At 45.2% G+C, this 17,131-nt stretch overlaps 1 long non-coding RNA gene across 1 annotated transcript in view; it reads left to right on the top strand.

The window, feature by feature from the left end:
- The window catches only part of LOC120671237, a 34,913-nt gene that overhangs the window by 12,005 nt on the left and 5,777 nt on the right, over window positions 1-17,131 (top strand). The window lies entirely within an intron of this gene.

Here is a 17,131-nt window from a genome sequence, read left to right as displayed (position 1 = left end):
AGGGGAATCGAGATCGGCCTAAAAAGTCAAGAAGCCGTGAAGATGATGAAGCCACCTACTACAAAGAAGGAGTTACAGAAACTCATCGGTAAAATTAACTTTGTCAGGCGATTTATTTCTAATCTGTCCGGACGCATTGAGCTGTTTATGGGTTTAGTAAAGATCAAATCCGATGATGAGTTTCGCTGGGGGGCAGAACAGCAGCAAGCTTTCGATGAAATCAAAGAATATTTATCGAAGCCTCCAGTATTGGTTCCTCCTCAGCAAGATAGGCCGTTCTATGTGTACCTATCCGTCGGTGACACTTCCATTGCTTCGGTGCTAGTCCAGAAGCATGACGGCCAAGAGAGGGTGGTTTTCTACCTCAACAGACGCATGTTAGACGCCGAGACCAGGTATCCTGAAATCGAGAAGCTTTGTCTTTGCTTATACTTTACATGTACAAAGCTTCGCCATATTTTGCTCTCGGCGAAAACAATTGTCATATGCAAATCGGATGTCATAAAACATATGCTGTCGGCCCCTGTCCTTAAAGGCCGGCTCGGAAAATGGATGTTTGCATTGTCAGAGTTCGATATCCGATACCAGCCTGCGAAAGCAGTCAAGGGACAAGCACTGGCAGATCTTGTTGCGGATAGGATCAGCATTGATATTGCTGCATTATTTATTCGTGCTTGGGCTATGTTCTTTGACGGATCGGCTTGTGATGATGGGTGCGGTGTGGGAATTCTGTTGGTGTCGCCTCGAGGGGCGACTTATTCCTTCTCCATCAGAATGACTGCCCCGTGCACCAATAATCTAGTGGAATATGAAGCCGTTCGCAAAGGGATGGAGTTGCTTCTCGAAGCCGGTGCAGAAGCGGTGGAAATTTTTGGAGATTCGAAGCTGGTGATTTCTCAGCTCACGGAGGAATATAGGTGTGAGAGCGAGGCTCTTTTTCCGATATGGATGCAGTGCCGTGAGTTGATGTCACGATTCAGGTACATCAATTTCCACTGGATATGCAGGACTCTGAACAATGAAGCCAATGATTTGGCACAGATGGCTTCTGGCTACAAGGAGACAGCCGATGGAATTGAGGTGGAAGTTCAGTTTCTAGAACCCGGAGACTAGAGAGCCGATATCTTCAATTACTTGAAGGATTCGGCTCGGGGGGGGCACCCAGAAGGATAAGACTCAAGGCCATGAAGTATGTTCTGATAGGGGATGATATGTTCTACAGGACCTTGGAAGGACTATTACTTAAATGTCTGGGACCTTCAGAGTCAAATCGGCTCTTGCATGAGGTACATGAAGGAGCCTGCGGTACTCACCAATCGGCTCACAAGATGAAGTGGCTGATTAGGCGATCGGGTTATTACTGGCCCACTATGCTTGAAGATTGTTTCAAATATTACAAGGGATGTCAAGCGTGTCAGAGGTTTGGCAAAATTCAGATAGTGCCAGCATTAGTGATGAACCCTATCATCAAACCCTGGCCATTCAGAGGTTGGGGCATGGACATGATTGGACAGATCAACCCGTCGTCTAGCAAGGGTCACCAATGGGTCTTAGCTGCCACAGATTATTTCACAAAGTGGGTAGAGGCAGTACCCATGAGGTCAGTGGCGTCAAGAGATGTGATTAACTTTGTCAAAGAACACATCATTCACAGATTTGGGATCCCCCAGACCATTACGACCGATGGAGGATCGGTCTTTATATCGGAGGAGTTCAGAAAGTTTGCCGATGATATGGGGATTAAGCTGATCAGATCATCTCCATATTATGCCCAAGCTAATGGATAGGCTGAAGCATCTAACCAGAGCCTCGTCAAGCTCATAAAAAGAAAGATCGATGAATATCCTAGGCGCTGGCATGAGGTGTTGTCAGAAGCTTTGTGGGCATATCGTATTTCGTGTCATGGGTCCACCAAGATGTCGCCGTACCATCTAGTCTACGGCCAGGATGCTGTGCTACCGTGGGAAATCATAGCCGGATCAAGGCATGTTGAGTTTCAGAATGATCTATCTGCTGAACAGTACGCAGCCTTGATGAATGATAACGTGGAGGACCTAATGGAATTGAGACTTTGGTCGTTGGAAAAGATCAAAGAAAATAAGGCTAAAGTCGCCCGTGCATACAACAAGAAGGTCAAACCTAAGGATTTCCAGGTGGGAGACTTGGTTTGGGAGGCAGTATTGCCATTGGGAACTAAAGATAAAAAGTTTGGTAAATGGTCTCCAACTTGGCATGGTCCGTACAAGGTTGATTGGGTTTTGCCTGGGAATGCGTACATGCTCGAGGAATTGGACGGCGTCAAGTTTCCTGTTGCTGTCAATGGACAGCATTTGAAGAAGTATTTCCCGAGCATGTGGAAAGACGAGTAAAAGAGAAGCCGATGAGATCCATCTGGCTGCAGTGTAATAGGCCAACACGTTGAGTTGGCTGGTAAAAATAATAATAATATAATGATAGGCCAACACATTGAGTTGGCCGATAAAGAAAGATAGCCGATGTATTACCATCGACTTGAGATGTTTTTAAACAAGTACAACTTTCAAGTTAACAGGCAGTACTAATTCTCTCTTGAGACTATCAACTGGTTCAGGAATCCTTCTATGGCGTGGATGGCTTCAGTACGAACGGCATCTGCACGTGCTACAATCGCTTCGTCATCCTTGTCATTGCCAGAAACTATCTGCCGACTCAAGGTGCTGATCTCTGCAAACTCTGCTTTTATTTGCTCAGATATCTTCCGGGTTTCTTGTTTGGAGTTTGCAATGGAAGTTTCCTCGGCCTGGATGAGTTCCTTGGTAATGCGGACCTTTTCTTCGAGTTCCGCCAGTTCTTTCTTCAGGAGGTCGAGTCGATTCGTGTTGGCAGACACGTCAGCTTTGATATCTAGAGTTGCCTTCTTCTGGTCGAGAGCCTTGCATTTTTGGGTAATGTCGGCTTTCAGAGAAGCTTGAGAGCGATGTGCTTTCATCCTTTCTTGTGCTTTACTGACTTCTATCCGGAAGAATGGGAGGTTGCTGGCTGACCAGAGCTTGATTTGCAATGGTTCCGGGAGTTGGGATTCTATTTGCTCGAAGATGTTCTTTATTTTACTGGAATCATCAACCAGAGCAGTGATTGGGGCAGATAGAAGATCCTTGATAAGTTGAAGCTGATGTGTTAGGTTAGCCGATTGCTGTAGAGATGATGTTTCTGATCCAGGGACAGTTAGACCCATTGATGCAGGGTCAAAGGAAAGCAAACCTGAAATATCAAAACTCTATGGGCATATCTGGAGTTAGTGCAAGATGCATTTATGGAGTTATCGGCTGGTTCAGAATTGTTTTTTTTGTAATGTTACTTGTTCTGAAGAAGAAGTGTTGGACGGTTCAGGAGCAATCGTCCTATCAAAGCTGGTGTTGACGTCAAGAGCATCTGCTGCATCGGCTTGTTCCTCGCTTGTATTCATCAGTGCATCAGGAGTTGCAGCAGTCTCATGTTGATCCAGGGTTTTTACACTAGGGATTTCTTCAGCTGCATCCTGAACATAGAACTGCAGTCAACCAGAGTACACATGTATGAGATAAAGAAGAAGTTTCGGAGAAATAAGTTACCTGGTTGGTATTAGACTCTGATGGACTCGAAGAAGCTGGTGCTGGTTTCTTGATCACTCGCCTCGTGATCGTCTTCCTTTTCTTGGTCAAGACTCGGGGGCAACGCTTGTAGAAGTTTGTCTTCGCTTGGAAGCCGACTGAAGTAAGTCTGGCTGAACAAACATTATCACTTTCTTCATTGGTGGTGATCCTTTGCAGAAGAGTACATCAGGAGCAGTTGGAAGAAAGTGAAATGGCTCCCCAGTACTGGTCATGGGTTCTGGACCATCTTGTTGCTGCTGACAAGATGAGCAGGTTAAGCCAAGAGAAAGGAATAGAGGATTTAAAAGGATGAATGCATAAAATCAGTACCTCTTCCTCGGGGATTACGTATTCAGGATCAATTTGCTGCAGTTGAGGCCCTAGAGCTTTTCTGAAGACATGTGTTGTCCACATCTTCCACCAGGTATCAAAGCCGATTGATGAAGAAGTGAAGGACAGATCGGCTGGTATTGGAATGTGGAGGTCATCAAACATGCTGTAGCATCTCGAGCTAGTAAGACCGTCAGACAGATCGGCTCTGCTCTCCACCAAGTGGTGAATATGGAAGTGGGGAGGGACTTGTCCTAGGCCAAATTGCCGAGCTACTATGACTGGCTGGTAGGATTCATAGCCTGGCTTGATAATTCTGTTAGAAGTACTGATGCCAACGGGGAGGAAGCCAGGTCGAATCATCAAAGAATACAGATGCCGAGTGCTGTCGTCATCGGCAAAGTTATCTAGTCTGAAGGCAGTTGGGTTCTCAAAGGATTCAGATTCAGTAAACGGAAGGTAGAGAGGATTATCTAGTCCTTTGTAGAAGACTCTAAACCAGTTTGTTGCATCTGCTGAATTTAGTTTACTGCCAGGAAGACTGAATAAAGCTTGGCCATAGCTTGTACATCTAATTGGTTTGCCACTCTCATCAGGGAAAGAGTTCTTGGTCAGGCCTTGGAAGTTGGGAATATGGTGCTAGAAGTATAGTTGTGCCCACAACTGAATAAACCACCAAGGGCCTCCAGTTCTCAGTTTCTTGTGGTTGAGCAAGTTAGATGTCATTAAATGGAGATATCTATATGTTTCTCCGAGAAAAAGTTTGTCTAGGCCGGTGTGATTACCATGGGCCAGGTGGTAGGCCAAGGGGAGATAGTTCTTAGTTGGAGCTAAGGAAGGGCCACAGAAGATTAAGTGCTCTAGCCAAAGATTTAAGAAGGCTGTGTGTTCCTTCTCAGTCACTGGACCTTTTGTCTTCATGTGCTGACTCATGTAAGTACCCCAATTTGTGCAGTTGACTTTGGAAGAAAGTTTAAAGGGGACTTTTGTCATTTTGTGAGCAGCAGGATTGGGGGAGCTAATGTCTAGTCCGGTGATCATGACAACATCTAGCAGAGCGGGAGTCATGGGTCCATGACCAAAAAGGAAACAATTCAGAGCATCAGACCAGAAATAGCCGATGGTTTTCAGAAGATTTTCATCTTTGTCAAGGGGTGACAGTGATAAGCCAAGTGCATCGGCTATGTTCAAATCTTGCCACAAGGGCATGTGGGCTTTTGCCACTCTGTTGTACCATGTTATCCAGCTTTTAGGTGGATTAGGCCAGGCTCTTAAGCAGTCGGCCCAGAGGTTCAAATCAATGTTTTGACTCACAAAAGGGATCCTATTTGCTTCACAAGAGATCAAATCTGTGGGGGTTTCAAGGGTTTGTGGGCCAAGACAGAAAGATTTTGGATTGGAGGGATGCGGCAGAAGGATGTCTGACACCTGAAGTTCAGAAATTCAGAAGTATGTGTATGGAGTCATATTTCAGAGTTTCAGTTTCAGAAGCTTAGTGAGCTGAAGAAAACTAAAAGATTAGGCCGAATATTACCTTCAGACCGTGGATTGCCGCATCATTAGAGCTTGTTGTCTGAACTGCAGAATCCGCCATGGTCACAGATCTGTTGACTTAGGGTTTGATTGCTGGAGATTCTGGTTCGAATTCCGGCTGCCTGGAGAATTCTTGCTCGGATTTGTAGAGCTTGTTTTTCGAATTACACTCGAATTTGAGGGTACGTCGAGTTCGGTTCAAGCTGGAAGCGATATTCTACTCTTGTGCGGGTTGCTTCTAGTTTGAATTCCGTCGGCTCTTGGATATTTATGGAAGCCTGATGCGTTGCCATCGGCTTTTTGAGAAATAAATGAAAACATGTGAAATTGGGGAAACTCGATTTCATTAAAAAGGGAAGTTTATTACAAGGAAAGCCGATTTTACAAAGGAATCAATCCTTCGGCTTTGAGGTCCTATTCCTACGATGCTACCTACATCTACCAGTCATAGGTGTCTGAGCACCTACGGCGCTTCAGGCTGCGCGACGGTGCGTCTCCACCATCGTCGTCGTCATCATCGCCGCCGTCGCCGCTGCTGCTGCCATCGTCCTCGGTGCTGCTGCTGCTTTGCCCGCCGCTGCTGCTGCTTCCTTCTTCGCTCCCCTCCAAGGGGGCCTTGAGGAATTGGTGGGGGTTTTCCCCTGCCGCCGTATCATCGCTGGAAGAAGAGCCGATCCCTTCGGAGGAGTCGGCTCCTTCCCAGGAGAAGGCGTCGTCTTCACTGCTCTCCAGTTCCGCTTGGAAGAGGGACTGGAGGTCTTCTTCTTCTTCGGTCATGGGCTCGTCCTCCTCGGAGGCGACCCCGAAGTCGAACTCCTCTGCATCCCAGTATAGAGGAGCCAGCGCCTCGTAGGCTGCTGTTGGGTCCCACTCGGGGGTCGGCTCTCTGGGATAGAGTCGATAGAGGAGGCCGAGAGGGAGGAAGAAGAAGGAGGAGATGAGGAGGAAGAAGAGGAGTCTTCAAAAGAGTGGGAGCCGGAGGAAGAGGAGATGGTTGTTGGCGCTCCTTAAGTATCCATTTTATCCCCTGTTTAACTTTGATAATGGCATGAATTTAATATCAAAATCACTAACCATCCTAACCTCGGCCCAATTATTGGTCAATTTCACGTTTGCGCATATATTTTGGAGGTACTTCGTTTTTGCAGGTTTTTGACCAATTTTGGAGCATGAAATGGCGAGGCCCACGATCACGCGATGACACGAAGAATGACGAAGGACAAAGCCCGAACAAAGGATCGAAGGCCATGATGATTAGAGGCCCATTCATGCACATCCACCCTCCAATGAAGCCCAAAAGACAAAGCCCACAAGATAAGATTGAGATGCTTCGGGGCTAAGCAAAGCAAAGAGATATTTAAGGAAGAATTTTCCATCCTATCCTTCTTCTCGAAAAAATCTCGAAGATAACGACGTCTAAAGGGGTGCAATCGTGAAAGACATAAACTCTAGAAGATTCCAGGAGACTTGGGGAGAAAGTTGAGCACCAGCCGGCGAAGGAAAGGCCCAGGTCGGCCGGCCTAGGCTCATTGGGCCGGCCGGCCCAGCCTGTTTTTAGGTCGGTTCGACCTCCCCTTTGACCGAGGGTTCCCTAAGGCTATTTAAAGACCCCTTCCCAAGGTTCACAGGGAGAGCAATTCGGGAGACGACGCCAAGGAGCAGAGAAGATAGAGGGACACCTCTCGGAGAGCCGAGGGTCGTGCTAGTTGTCTAGGGTTTGCCCTAGCCGACGTGGGAACCTTGCAAGGAAGACCACGTCGGAGTTCTGGAGCTAGGATCATCAAGATCAAGGTAGGGCCCCGGTTGTGATCTTGTGATGTACTATCATTCATGGTGAAGTTATTTGTGTTTCCGAATGTTTAGCGACCATGTTCTCCTCTTTCGATTTCGTTCTTTTCTTTGGGTTCGCTTCATCTTAGATCTATTATCGAGATAGATCACTTAGCATGATCTTGTAGTCATGGTGGCTAGAGGTTCATGGCGGAACTACCAAAGTGAGTTTGACTTGCTTCAGGGTATCCCGTTGAAAAGGGGGGCGTCATGACAGGCCGTCTCCACAGAGTAGGTTGGGTATCGAGGGATCGGATTGGAGATTTTGGGGTTAAAGAGGCTTTTCATTGAGATTCACATCTATCTTACTTCACTTTATCTAGCTGGAACTACAACATATGCATGATCTAGGTGATCTAGATTGGTTATCTCTAACTTTCTCTTGCTACCTTCGGTGTTTGTCGTGTTTTTAGTAGATTAGATTCGTTTTCACCATCTCACATAAAGGAATCTCTATGCTAGTAGATTGTTTCTTGTCTCTTTGGTTCCGTGGATTGATAAACCTTGGGGGAATACTCTGAGGGAAAAGCTACACGAAACCGTGCGCTTGCGGTATATAAATCGGGGGCGCTAAGGAGCGTCAACAATCATTGAACTCACGCCTACTCAAGTTTTCAAACTATTCAAGAAGGTGGCGGACAATGACGCATGGGCATCATCGGGGCGCCTGCAACCACTCCAAGCCGTGGGCGCCGCGAAGAGTGTATTACAAGTGGAACGCGAAGAAGTGCTAGAAGGGAAGATCGACTCGCTCATGAGAAGGTTGGAGAAGATGGAAGTGGAAAAGAGAGAAGCCCAAGCTATCGATTTGAAGGCGGCCGAAGCAAGGTCTACATGTGAAGAATGTGGAGAGTACGGCCATGTACAAAAGAATTGCCCGGAGGAAGTCAAGATGCTCGATTACATGAAAAAGGGAGAATGGATTCCGCCGACCAATTTCCGCTACGGGCAAGGTAGACCCCAATTTAATGCAAGCTCTTCCATTCAAAACTCGGTGCCTCTTCGTATACAATTGAAGGAGTTTATGGAGGAGCAAGGCAAGATCAACAAGGACACCATCACCAAGTTCAAGGCTATGGACAAGATCTTGGAGAACATTGATGGCAAGGTGACGGAGGTCGGGAGCTCTAATCTTCAAGTACTCAACATGATGAAGATGCTAGAAACACAAGTAGCCCAGCTCACCGGACGTCTATCTAGCAATGAAGGAAAATTGCCCGGGCAACCTCAAAGTCCAGAGATGGCTAAGGCAATTCAAACTCGCTCAGGAAAGGAGACCGAAGAACCCGAACATGCAGCGGAAGCAAGGAAGCCTAAGCCAAGAGTTGAAGTGGAGACCATCATCAAGGAGAAGGCACCTACTCCTATGCCAAAGATAGTCACCGAAGAGCCGGAGTTTGAGCTAGATGATATACACACCAAGATTCTACCGCCAAGGCCACGATACCGCAAAGGTAAACACGAAGATGAGCAATTCAACAAATTTATTGAGATGGTACGCAGGTTGAGCATCAATATGCCGCTCTTGGACGCTCTACAAGTTCCGACGTATTCTCGCTACTTCAAAGACATCATGGGAAACAAGCGCGAGATACCGCCAAGCACTGTCAAGCTAACTGAGGAATGCAGCGCGGCAATCGCTAATGAAGCTCCAGAAAAGAAGAGGGACCCCGGATGTCCTACCATCCCGTGTTCCATTGGATCTCTTATGTTCGAAAGAGCACTTTGTGATCTCGGTGCAAGTGTGAGCGTCATGCCAAAGAATGTGTTCGAGAAGCTACGCTTACCAGAGCCGGAGCCCACCGCCATGTGCCTAGAGTTAGCGGACAATTCCTTTCGCTATCCTTTGGGAATCGCCGAAGACGTGCCCGTGAAGATTGGAGAACACTTAATCCCCGTTGACTTTGTGATTCTCGATATGGGAGAAGGGAGCAAGGCGCCTCTCATACTTGGGAGGCCTTTCCTCAAGACCGCAAGGGCAAACATCGACGTTGGCAAGGGGGAGATAAAGTTCGACATAAATGGCACCACAAGCGAATTCAAGTTTCGTCCACGCCTCGAGGTATGCAACATGATCAATGTTAAATATGTTCCGCCTCACCGCCGTGTCACAGAGGAGAAGCCAAAGAAAGAAGAGGAGCCGAACAAGAAGGAAGCGAAGAAGGAGATAGAAGTCGTCGCGTCCATCGCGACAAAGAAGATCGTCGCACCCATCAAGAAGAAAGCTAAAAGCCCGCCTGTGAAGACCAAAAAGATGACTAACGTAGAAGACAAACCCGCACCAAGGATTGTGCGGAAGTGGGTACCCAAGACTGCAGCGCCATCATCGAGTGTTGGTCCGAAGTGAAGAAGAAGAAAGTCTAGCTATAGACTATAAACGAAGCGCTTTGCGGGAGGCAACCCATTCGTCGAGTCAAGAATAAAGCTGCCGGGAGTTCAACCCGTTCGTCGAGTCAAGAATAAAGCTGCCGGGAGTTCAACCCATTCGTCGAGTCAAGAATAAGCTGTCGGGAGGACAACCCGTGAAAAGTTTAGGTAAGTGAGTCGAGAATTTTGCTACGCAAGGATATGATATACTTTTGAACAATTGGTCGTTCGGTCGAACAATTCAATTTGGATTTTATTCGCTCGGTCATTCCAATGTTATTTCTTATTTTAAACCAATGACATGAGCCATCCTAAGATTTATTTGCCTCTTCTTGAGAAAGCCACATCCAAAATTCCATACCTATTTTTGGCGACCGTCCTCTCCATGACGGCCGGACCAAGTTGAGTTAAAACACACGAGTAGAGCCGCGCTATGTTACTTAAATTCTTGATGCGTAGGTTCACACAAACATAGAGAGAATTTTCAGTTTCATTACCATAGGACTAGAATTTTCCTAACCTTAATTATTCTCTTTTTCAAAATTCTCTCTCTCACTTTGGCAAAAATTAGAACCTAAACCCAAGACCCACGGTTGAATTCGAGATTGTTCGCTATCGATTCATGAAAGTGAACGGTTCCGGTGCAACCAAAATTAACGTAGTCGGGAAATATTTTTCGACTTACAAATGTAAAGATGTTTTAATTCCCCTCTAATTATTCATTTAAACTCATTGCATGCTTTGAGTCAATTCTGAAATTTCGAAGTTAGAGGAGGATTAAACATCTAAGGATCATTTGGAAAGGGTTTATGTGTTTGATTAACATCCATTGATCAAAGTGAGTTCACGGGAAAGATTTGTGCTCTCTACCTACCACCACATGCAAATAATTCAAAGGAGGGAGCAGCCATGCATGGAAGGACAAGTGATTTTCAGCAAAGATGGCACCATGTGATGCATGATGAAGCATGGGACAAGGTGAATGACACAAAATGGAGAAATAATGTTGCAAGTGGACATCAAAGGCAAAGAAGGAGTGGTTCACATGATTTGGGCGGTGCAAAGCATACAAGATGTACTGGACAGAAGCAAATAATTGCACCAGGAATCCATCAGAGAAAATTGAAGTGGAGAAGAGGGAAAAACACCCTAGGCCGGCCGGCCCCAAGGCCCTAGGCCGGCCGGCCTGGCCCCTATTTATGCCCTCTGGTGCTCCCCTTTGGCAGGTATGCTCCTCACTCATTTCCTTGCTTATGTTCTTCAAGTTCTTTGCCCAGAAACATCAGTTAGAGCCCTGAAAAATTCGTCCACCAAAATCTACTCCAAAAATCTCAGAAAATTCACCACAATTCCTAGTTTGTTCCACTATTCGATATATTGTTCTCCCGCCGGCAAGAAACCCCCGGTGTGTTTGTTTTTGAGTGTGTGCAGCAAGGAGTCACCATGAGTGGCCTCATGAAGTTCATCGCCGGGAGGAGAAGGACACGTTCGTCAACATCCGACGCATCGGCAAGTTCTTCGCGGAGGCACTCGGTCTCCGAGTCTCCGCGGAGCATGGAGGAAGACAACCCCGCACCGAGGAGCGACATGTTGCTCCTTGGTGGGATGAGAGACCCGAGAAGCTCCTCCATGAGATTCACCGAAGGAATGCCACCTCCTCCACGGCGTTCGACAAGGTCATCCGCACCACCACCATACAAGCCCAAGAATTCAGAATATGGGTTTATTATCTTGTCGAAGGAAGAAGAAGAAAGGCTCAAGTTCATGAAGGGAAGACTACGAGCAAATTATGATTTTGATGATGAAGCATTGGTGAAGCTGGGATTTCATCATGACATCTATGAGCTATTGGAGAACATCGGTTGGAAGCTATTTGCCGACGGTGTCACGGTTGATATGCAAGAAGAAGTGGCTCTTGAGATGTTCATGACATTAGAAAAATCAACGGAAGTGGTGGATGGTGAAGAAGTTTCATGTCTGAAATTTAGGCTCAAGAATGAAGAGAAAGTAATCACCTATGGTGAAATAGGAAGCTTGCTCGGATTCAAAATAATGCATATGAAATGGTGCAAGTTGAAGATGGAGAGCTTGATGAATTTTGGACAAAAATAGCAAAAGATGTCAACCGCCAAAGAAAGAATATAAGTAATGTTACCCTCCAAATATTCCACTCTTGGTTGAGCAAAAGAATTCTCGGGAGGATGAGAGAATCAAAGGTCACCGACCAAGAATTAAATTGGATGTATGCTGCATTTGTGAAGAAGCAAGTAATTAATCCCACCAACATCATGGTTGAAAGGTGGCTTTGTGAAGCATCATCCGGCACAGGAGAAGTTGGTTCGGGATGTTATCTCACAATGATAGCCCGAGCAATGAATCCGAGGTTACGAGTGATCCAAAAATTTTATGTCCCGGGAAGAGATATTGGGATTGATCATTTGAGGCAAGGCCATTATATCGGAGGAGATGAAAAGAAGGGATTTACTATTTCTGAGATGGATATTTCCCTCCCCGATCAAAGGCTGAAATTATTTGCAAGAGGGAGGACTGATTGGCGAGTTGAAAATATTGGAAAAAAGGTGAAGAAATCAAAAGGAGGAAGGTTAATTGAAGGGACATCGGCATCGGCACATCAAGAATACTTGGAAGTAAATCTTCCACCGCTAAGTTCTGCTTATTGGAGAAATGAATTTCAAGGTGCATCAAGTGGGCAGGGATACCCGCAAGGATGGACGAGTCAATGGGAAGGAAGCCAAGAACAAGCATGGGGGCACGCTGCGGCGGCACCCCCACCATTTAGCAACTACGGATACCCACCCTCGTCATATCAAGGAGAGATGCCCGACCCGTCATTTGGAGCACAATTTTTTGACCTCCCTCAACCAGAACAAGGAATGAGAATTATGGGTGCTTATGCGAGAAGAAATATGGAAGATATAGATGCCATTCGGAGGCATACAACCCAACTAGAAGATGGAACCGTAGGAATTGCATATCAAATGGGACTTCTAGGTCTGGCGCCACCGGAACAATTTAATGGAGGAACATTTCAACAGTATTATGATCAAGGATACAACGCAAGAGCCAATCAAGGAGATTGATCGACGGCATGACCATGAACAAAATGATCGCACGTGTGGTTTGGATTTTCTATTTCTTTTCATTCATTTTCAGCATGTGTGCAAGCTTGTGTGTGCGTAACAATTTTTTGTTTTATTTATTTCAGCATGTGTGCAATTTATTTTCTTTTGTCTTCATCACCATGATAAATAAATGCATCACCCATGCTTTAATGTTATGGTTAGTAATGATGATAGAAAGTTTGTGCCATGTTAAAATATGATGATTGTTGCCGCTTTGTCTACTTTCTTGTGCTTGGTCTATGCATGATTAAACTAATGCTCTCTTTAACATGATCTGAAAATTAATTAAATGCCGGCTAATTCAATTGTGGAGGTTATGATAAATTAGGACACATATCTTTTACTCTTGCTCTCTTACTTAAGCTTGCCAAGGAAAATTTAATTTGGATTTAATTTTGAGCTAACCTTGTCAATGATACCTTTTGCATTTGCTCTACCCTTCTACAAGCTTAAATGATATATCATAACAAACCATAGAGCAAGAATTATTTTCAAGTGAATTAATTCAGGATTTATCTTCTTTGGTACGAGACTAAGAAGTTGACCATTCCGTATTTTTGCGTACCTATCTTTTGCTAGCCATTCTATCCATGCATTGTGAGTTTCTATACCGGGAACATCGCAAACCTCGCTGGATATCCACCCCTAACCAAAAACATCTTTTTGTGAAACACCTCCTTGACCACAACCTATATATTGAGTATATATATTTATTTCGACGGCAAAACAGTGGAATCAAGAGCAAAATTCAGTAAAACATAAGCTTGGGAAGCATCAAAGAGTTCGCAGAAGAAAAATCCGAAGAAGTGGAGGCCTACAGGCAGTAGGCCGGCCGGCTCAACACCCCTAGGCCGGCCGGCCTGCCCCTTTTCCTCCTCTGTTGGCTTCAATCTTTCACGAGGAGATGCTCCCTTGAATTCCAAAGTTATGTCCAGAGAATTGATAGAAGTTTTGTGCACTCACTCCATCAAGTTATCATCACTTCATTGCTTGAGGACAAGCAAACGTTCAAGCATGGGGGAGGTAGAGTAAGTCCATTGTGTTGCCAGTGGTTCTGAGGAGCAAAAAGAAAGAAATAAAAAAGAGGAAGAGAGAAAAGAAAAAAAATAAATAATGATGAAAAGCTCCTCGGTTCCGTTTGCTTCATTAAACTCCAGGTACTTTGAAGATTATTCTATACTCAATTATTGCAACCATGTGCAATCTGATAACAAGGACTTCAGTCATGCCTTGGGATCAACCGTTGCCATTTGCACATGTCCACCATCTAAAGTGTGTGTTCCATTCTCTCCCTCTCCACAAAGAAATTATTTTCCAATGGTCTTTTTGACGAGTCTCGGTAAATCCATAAGAAGTATTTCTTGTTTTGATAATATCTTGATTATAATATCTTTTGTTAGGACTAACCTTTCCAGAGCTCCAGATAAAGCCTCACACATACATATGAGAGAAAGAAAAGAGAGAGTTCTAGCAAGTTTGAGAGACAAGATGAGCTGAGAGTTTCCATGAGCAAATTGCAATGAGGTTTGAATTATTGATCTTGGTTTAGCATTACTAATGGAACTTACTTTCTTACTCCTGAGACTTGTTTAATTTTGAGAGCATGTGCTTAATAATTGTGGGGAAGCATTTAACTTGTATCTACCTTCCACATTGAAAAAGTTGGGTACAACTTGAACTAATAAATACAAAATATTTTTTGGGAGCATTGTGTTTTCTCGTGTATGATCAAGTGCAGGGATTGGACACTGAAAGGCAGCGCTGATTTTTATCAAAGACTTACTCGAGGACGAGCAAGGTTTATGCATGGGGGGAATGATGGCGCTCCTTAAGTATCCATTTTATCCCCTGTTTAACTTTGATAATGGCATGAATTTAATATCAAAATCACTAACCATCCTAACCTCGGCCCAATTATTGGTCGATTTCATGTTTGCGCATATATTTTGGAGGTACTTCGTTTTTGCAGGTTTTTGACCAATTTTGGAGCATGAAATGGCGAGGCCCACGATCACGCGATGACACGAAGAATGACGAAGGCCAAAGCCCGAACAAAGGATCGAAGGCCATGATGATTTGAGGCCCATTCATGCACATCCACCCTCCAATGAAGCCCAAAAGACAAAGCCCACAAGATAAGATTGAGATGCTTTGGGGCTAAGCAAAGCAAAGAGATATTTAAGGAATAATTTTCCATCCTATCCTTCTTCTCGAAGAAATCTCGAAGATAACGACGTCTAAAGGGGTGCAATCGTGAAAGACATAAACTCTAGAAGATTCCAGGAGACTTGGGGAGAAAGTTGAGCACCAGCCGGCGAAGGAAAGACCCAGGCCGGCCGGCCTAGGCTCATTGGGCCGGCCGGCCCAGCCTGTTTTTAGGTCGGTTCGACCTCCCCTTTGACCGAGGGTTCCCTAAGGCTATTTAAAGACCCCTTCCCAAGGTTCACGGGGAGAGCAATTCGGGAGACGACGCCAAGGAGCAGAGAAGATAGAGGGACACCTCTCGGAGAGCCGAGGGTCGTGCTAGTTGTCTAGGGTTTGCCCTAGCCGACGTGGGAACCTTGCAAGGAAGACCACGTCGGAGTTCTGGAGCTAGGATCATCAAGATCAAGGTAGGGCCCCGGTTGTGATCTTGTGATGTACTATCATTCATGGTGAAGTTATTTGTGTTTCCGAATGTTTAGCGACCATGTTCTCCTCTTTCGATTTCGTTCTTTTCTTTGGGTTCGCTTCATCTTAGATCTATTATCGAGATAGATCACTTAGTATGATCTTGTAGTCATGGTGGCTAGAGGTTCATGGCGGAACTACCAAAGTGAGTTCGACTTGTTTCAGGGTATCCCGTTGAAAAGGGGGGCATCGTGACAGGCCGTCTCCACAGAGTAGGTTGGGTATCGAGGGATCGGATTGGAGATTTTGGGGTTAAAGAGGCTTTTCATTGAGATTCACATCTATCTTACTTCACTTTATCTAGCTGGAACTACAACATATGCATGATCTAGGTGATCTAGATTGGTTATCTCTAACTTTCTCTTGCTACCTTCGGTGTTTGTCGTGTTTTTAGTAGATTAGATTCGTTTTCACCATCTCACATAAAGGAATCTCTATGCTAGTAGATTGTTTCTTGTCTCTTTGGTTCCGTGGATTGATAAACCTTGGGGGAATACTCTGAGGGAAAAGCTACACGAAACCGTGCGCTTGCGGTATATAAATCGGGGGCGCTAAGGAGCGTCAACAATGGCCATGGCTGGTGAAGGATTGGATTTTCTGCGTTATTGGCTTTGGGAGGAAGAAGGGGTTTGCGTCTTTCTTGGTGGTTGCAGTACGATTAATGAACATTAACGGGAAGATGAAGCGACGGATTGGTTTTGGAACTATCATTGCCAAAACCAGGGGGGCATGTGTTATCGCCATAAATTAACCCCCTAATTTATGGGCCGAAATCAAGATGGGCCTAAAGCAAGAGATGAGGAAGGCTTGTAAATCGGCTTCTGCGTGAGCGTCTGGGCCACATTGGCCGTGTATCTTTAGTTTAAGATTAGAGATAGAGTCCAATCGGGACAAGACTAGTTTAGATTGTTTCCCAAGTCTCCGGACTATAAATATGTATCCTTTGTTATTCATGAAGAGAGCGTCGTCATGACTCGCAAACAACAACTCTCGGCGCATCGCCACCCCTAATCCTAGGGTTCCATCCAAGTAAGTGCCATGCTGCCCTGATCGCTTCTTGCGATTAGGGCAGTATTGTTCTTGCTTTTACCTTGGTATTACTCGTACTGAAGCGTTTTTTATGGCGAGTAGTACTAGTTATCATGATGTTCGTAGCATGGCTTTTCGTAGATCTGTTGTGCTTCGTTGCTTATCATCTGCGAATATCATGTTGTCTCTGTGCAGTCACGTTTCAATCTCTTGCTAATTCTTATCGCATAGAATTACTTGCACAGGGGCAACACCCTGCTTCTTTCATGTTTAGTAGATCTGATCTGTTATGATTTGCTCTTATCTTAAGAGTTGGCATAATATCTGCTAGGTTGGGCCTTGCAAACGGATTGGGTGATCCGGTGGCATAGTAGATGCTTTATCTTAGCCTTGATAGGGATTGTTCCGGGAATCGGCTCTTGCTAGTTCTTAGGCCTCTGTTTTGGGTTGTGGTTTAGTTGTCTGTTATGTTCGCTAGGCCTAGTCACGTGTAGGATGTTCCGATCTAGTAGTGAAGCCGTTACTATCGTGGATTAGATCAATTAAATTTAATTGAAGCAGTTTTATAGTGATTTGCTCTATTTATCATATCTGGATACAATCAGATCCCATCTGACA

This window comes from Panicum virgatum, chromosome 4N, assembly GCF_016808335.1.
Source record: "Panicum virgatum strain AP13 chromosome 4N, P.virgatum_v5, whole genome shotgun sequence".
In the NCBI taxonomy this organism is placed as follows: Eukaryota; Viridiplantae; Streptophyta; class Magnoliopsida; order Poales; family Poaceae; genus Panicum; species Panicum virgatum.
The sequence above is the reverse complement of the archived record's forward strand: the minus strand, read 5'-3'. Positions and strand labels throughout refer to the sequence as shown.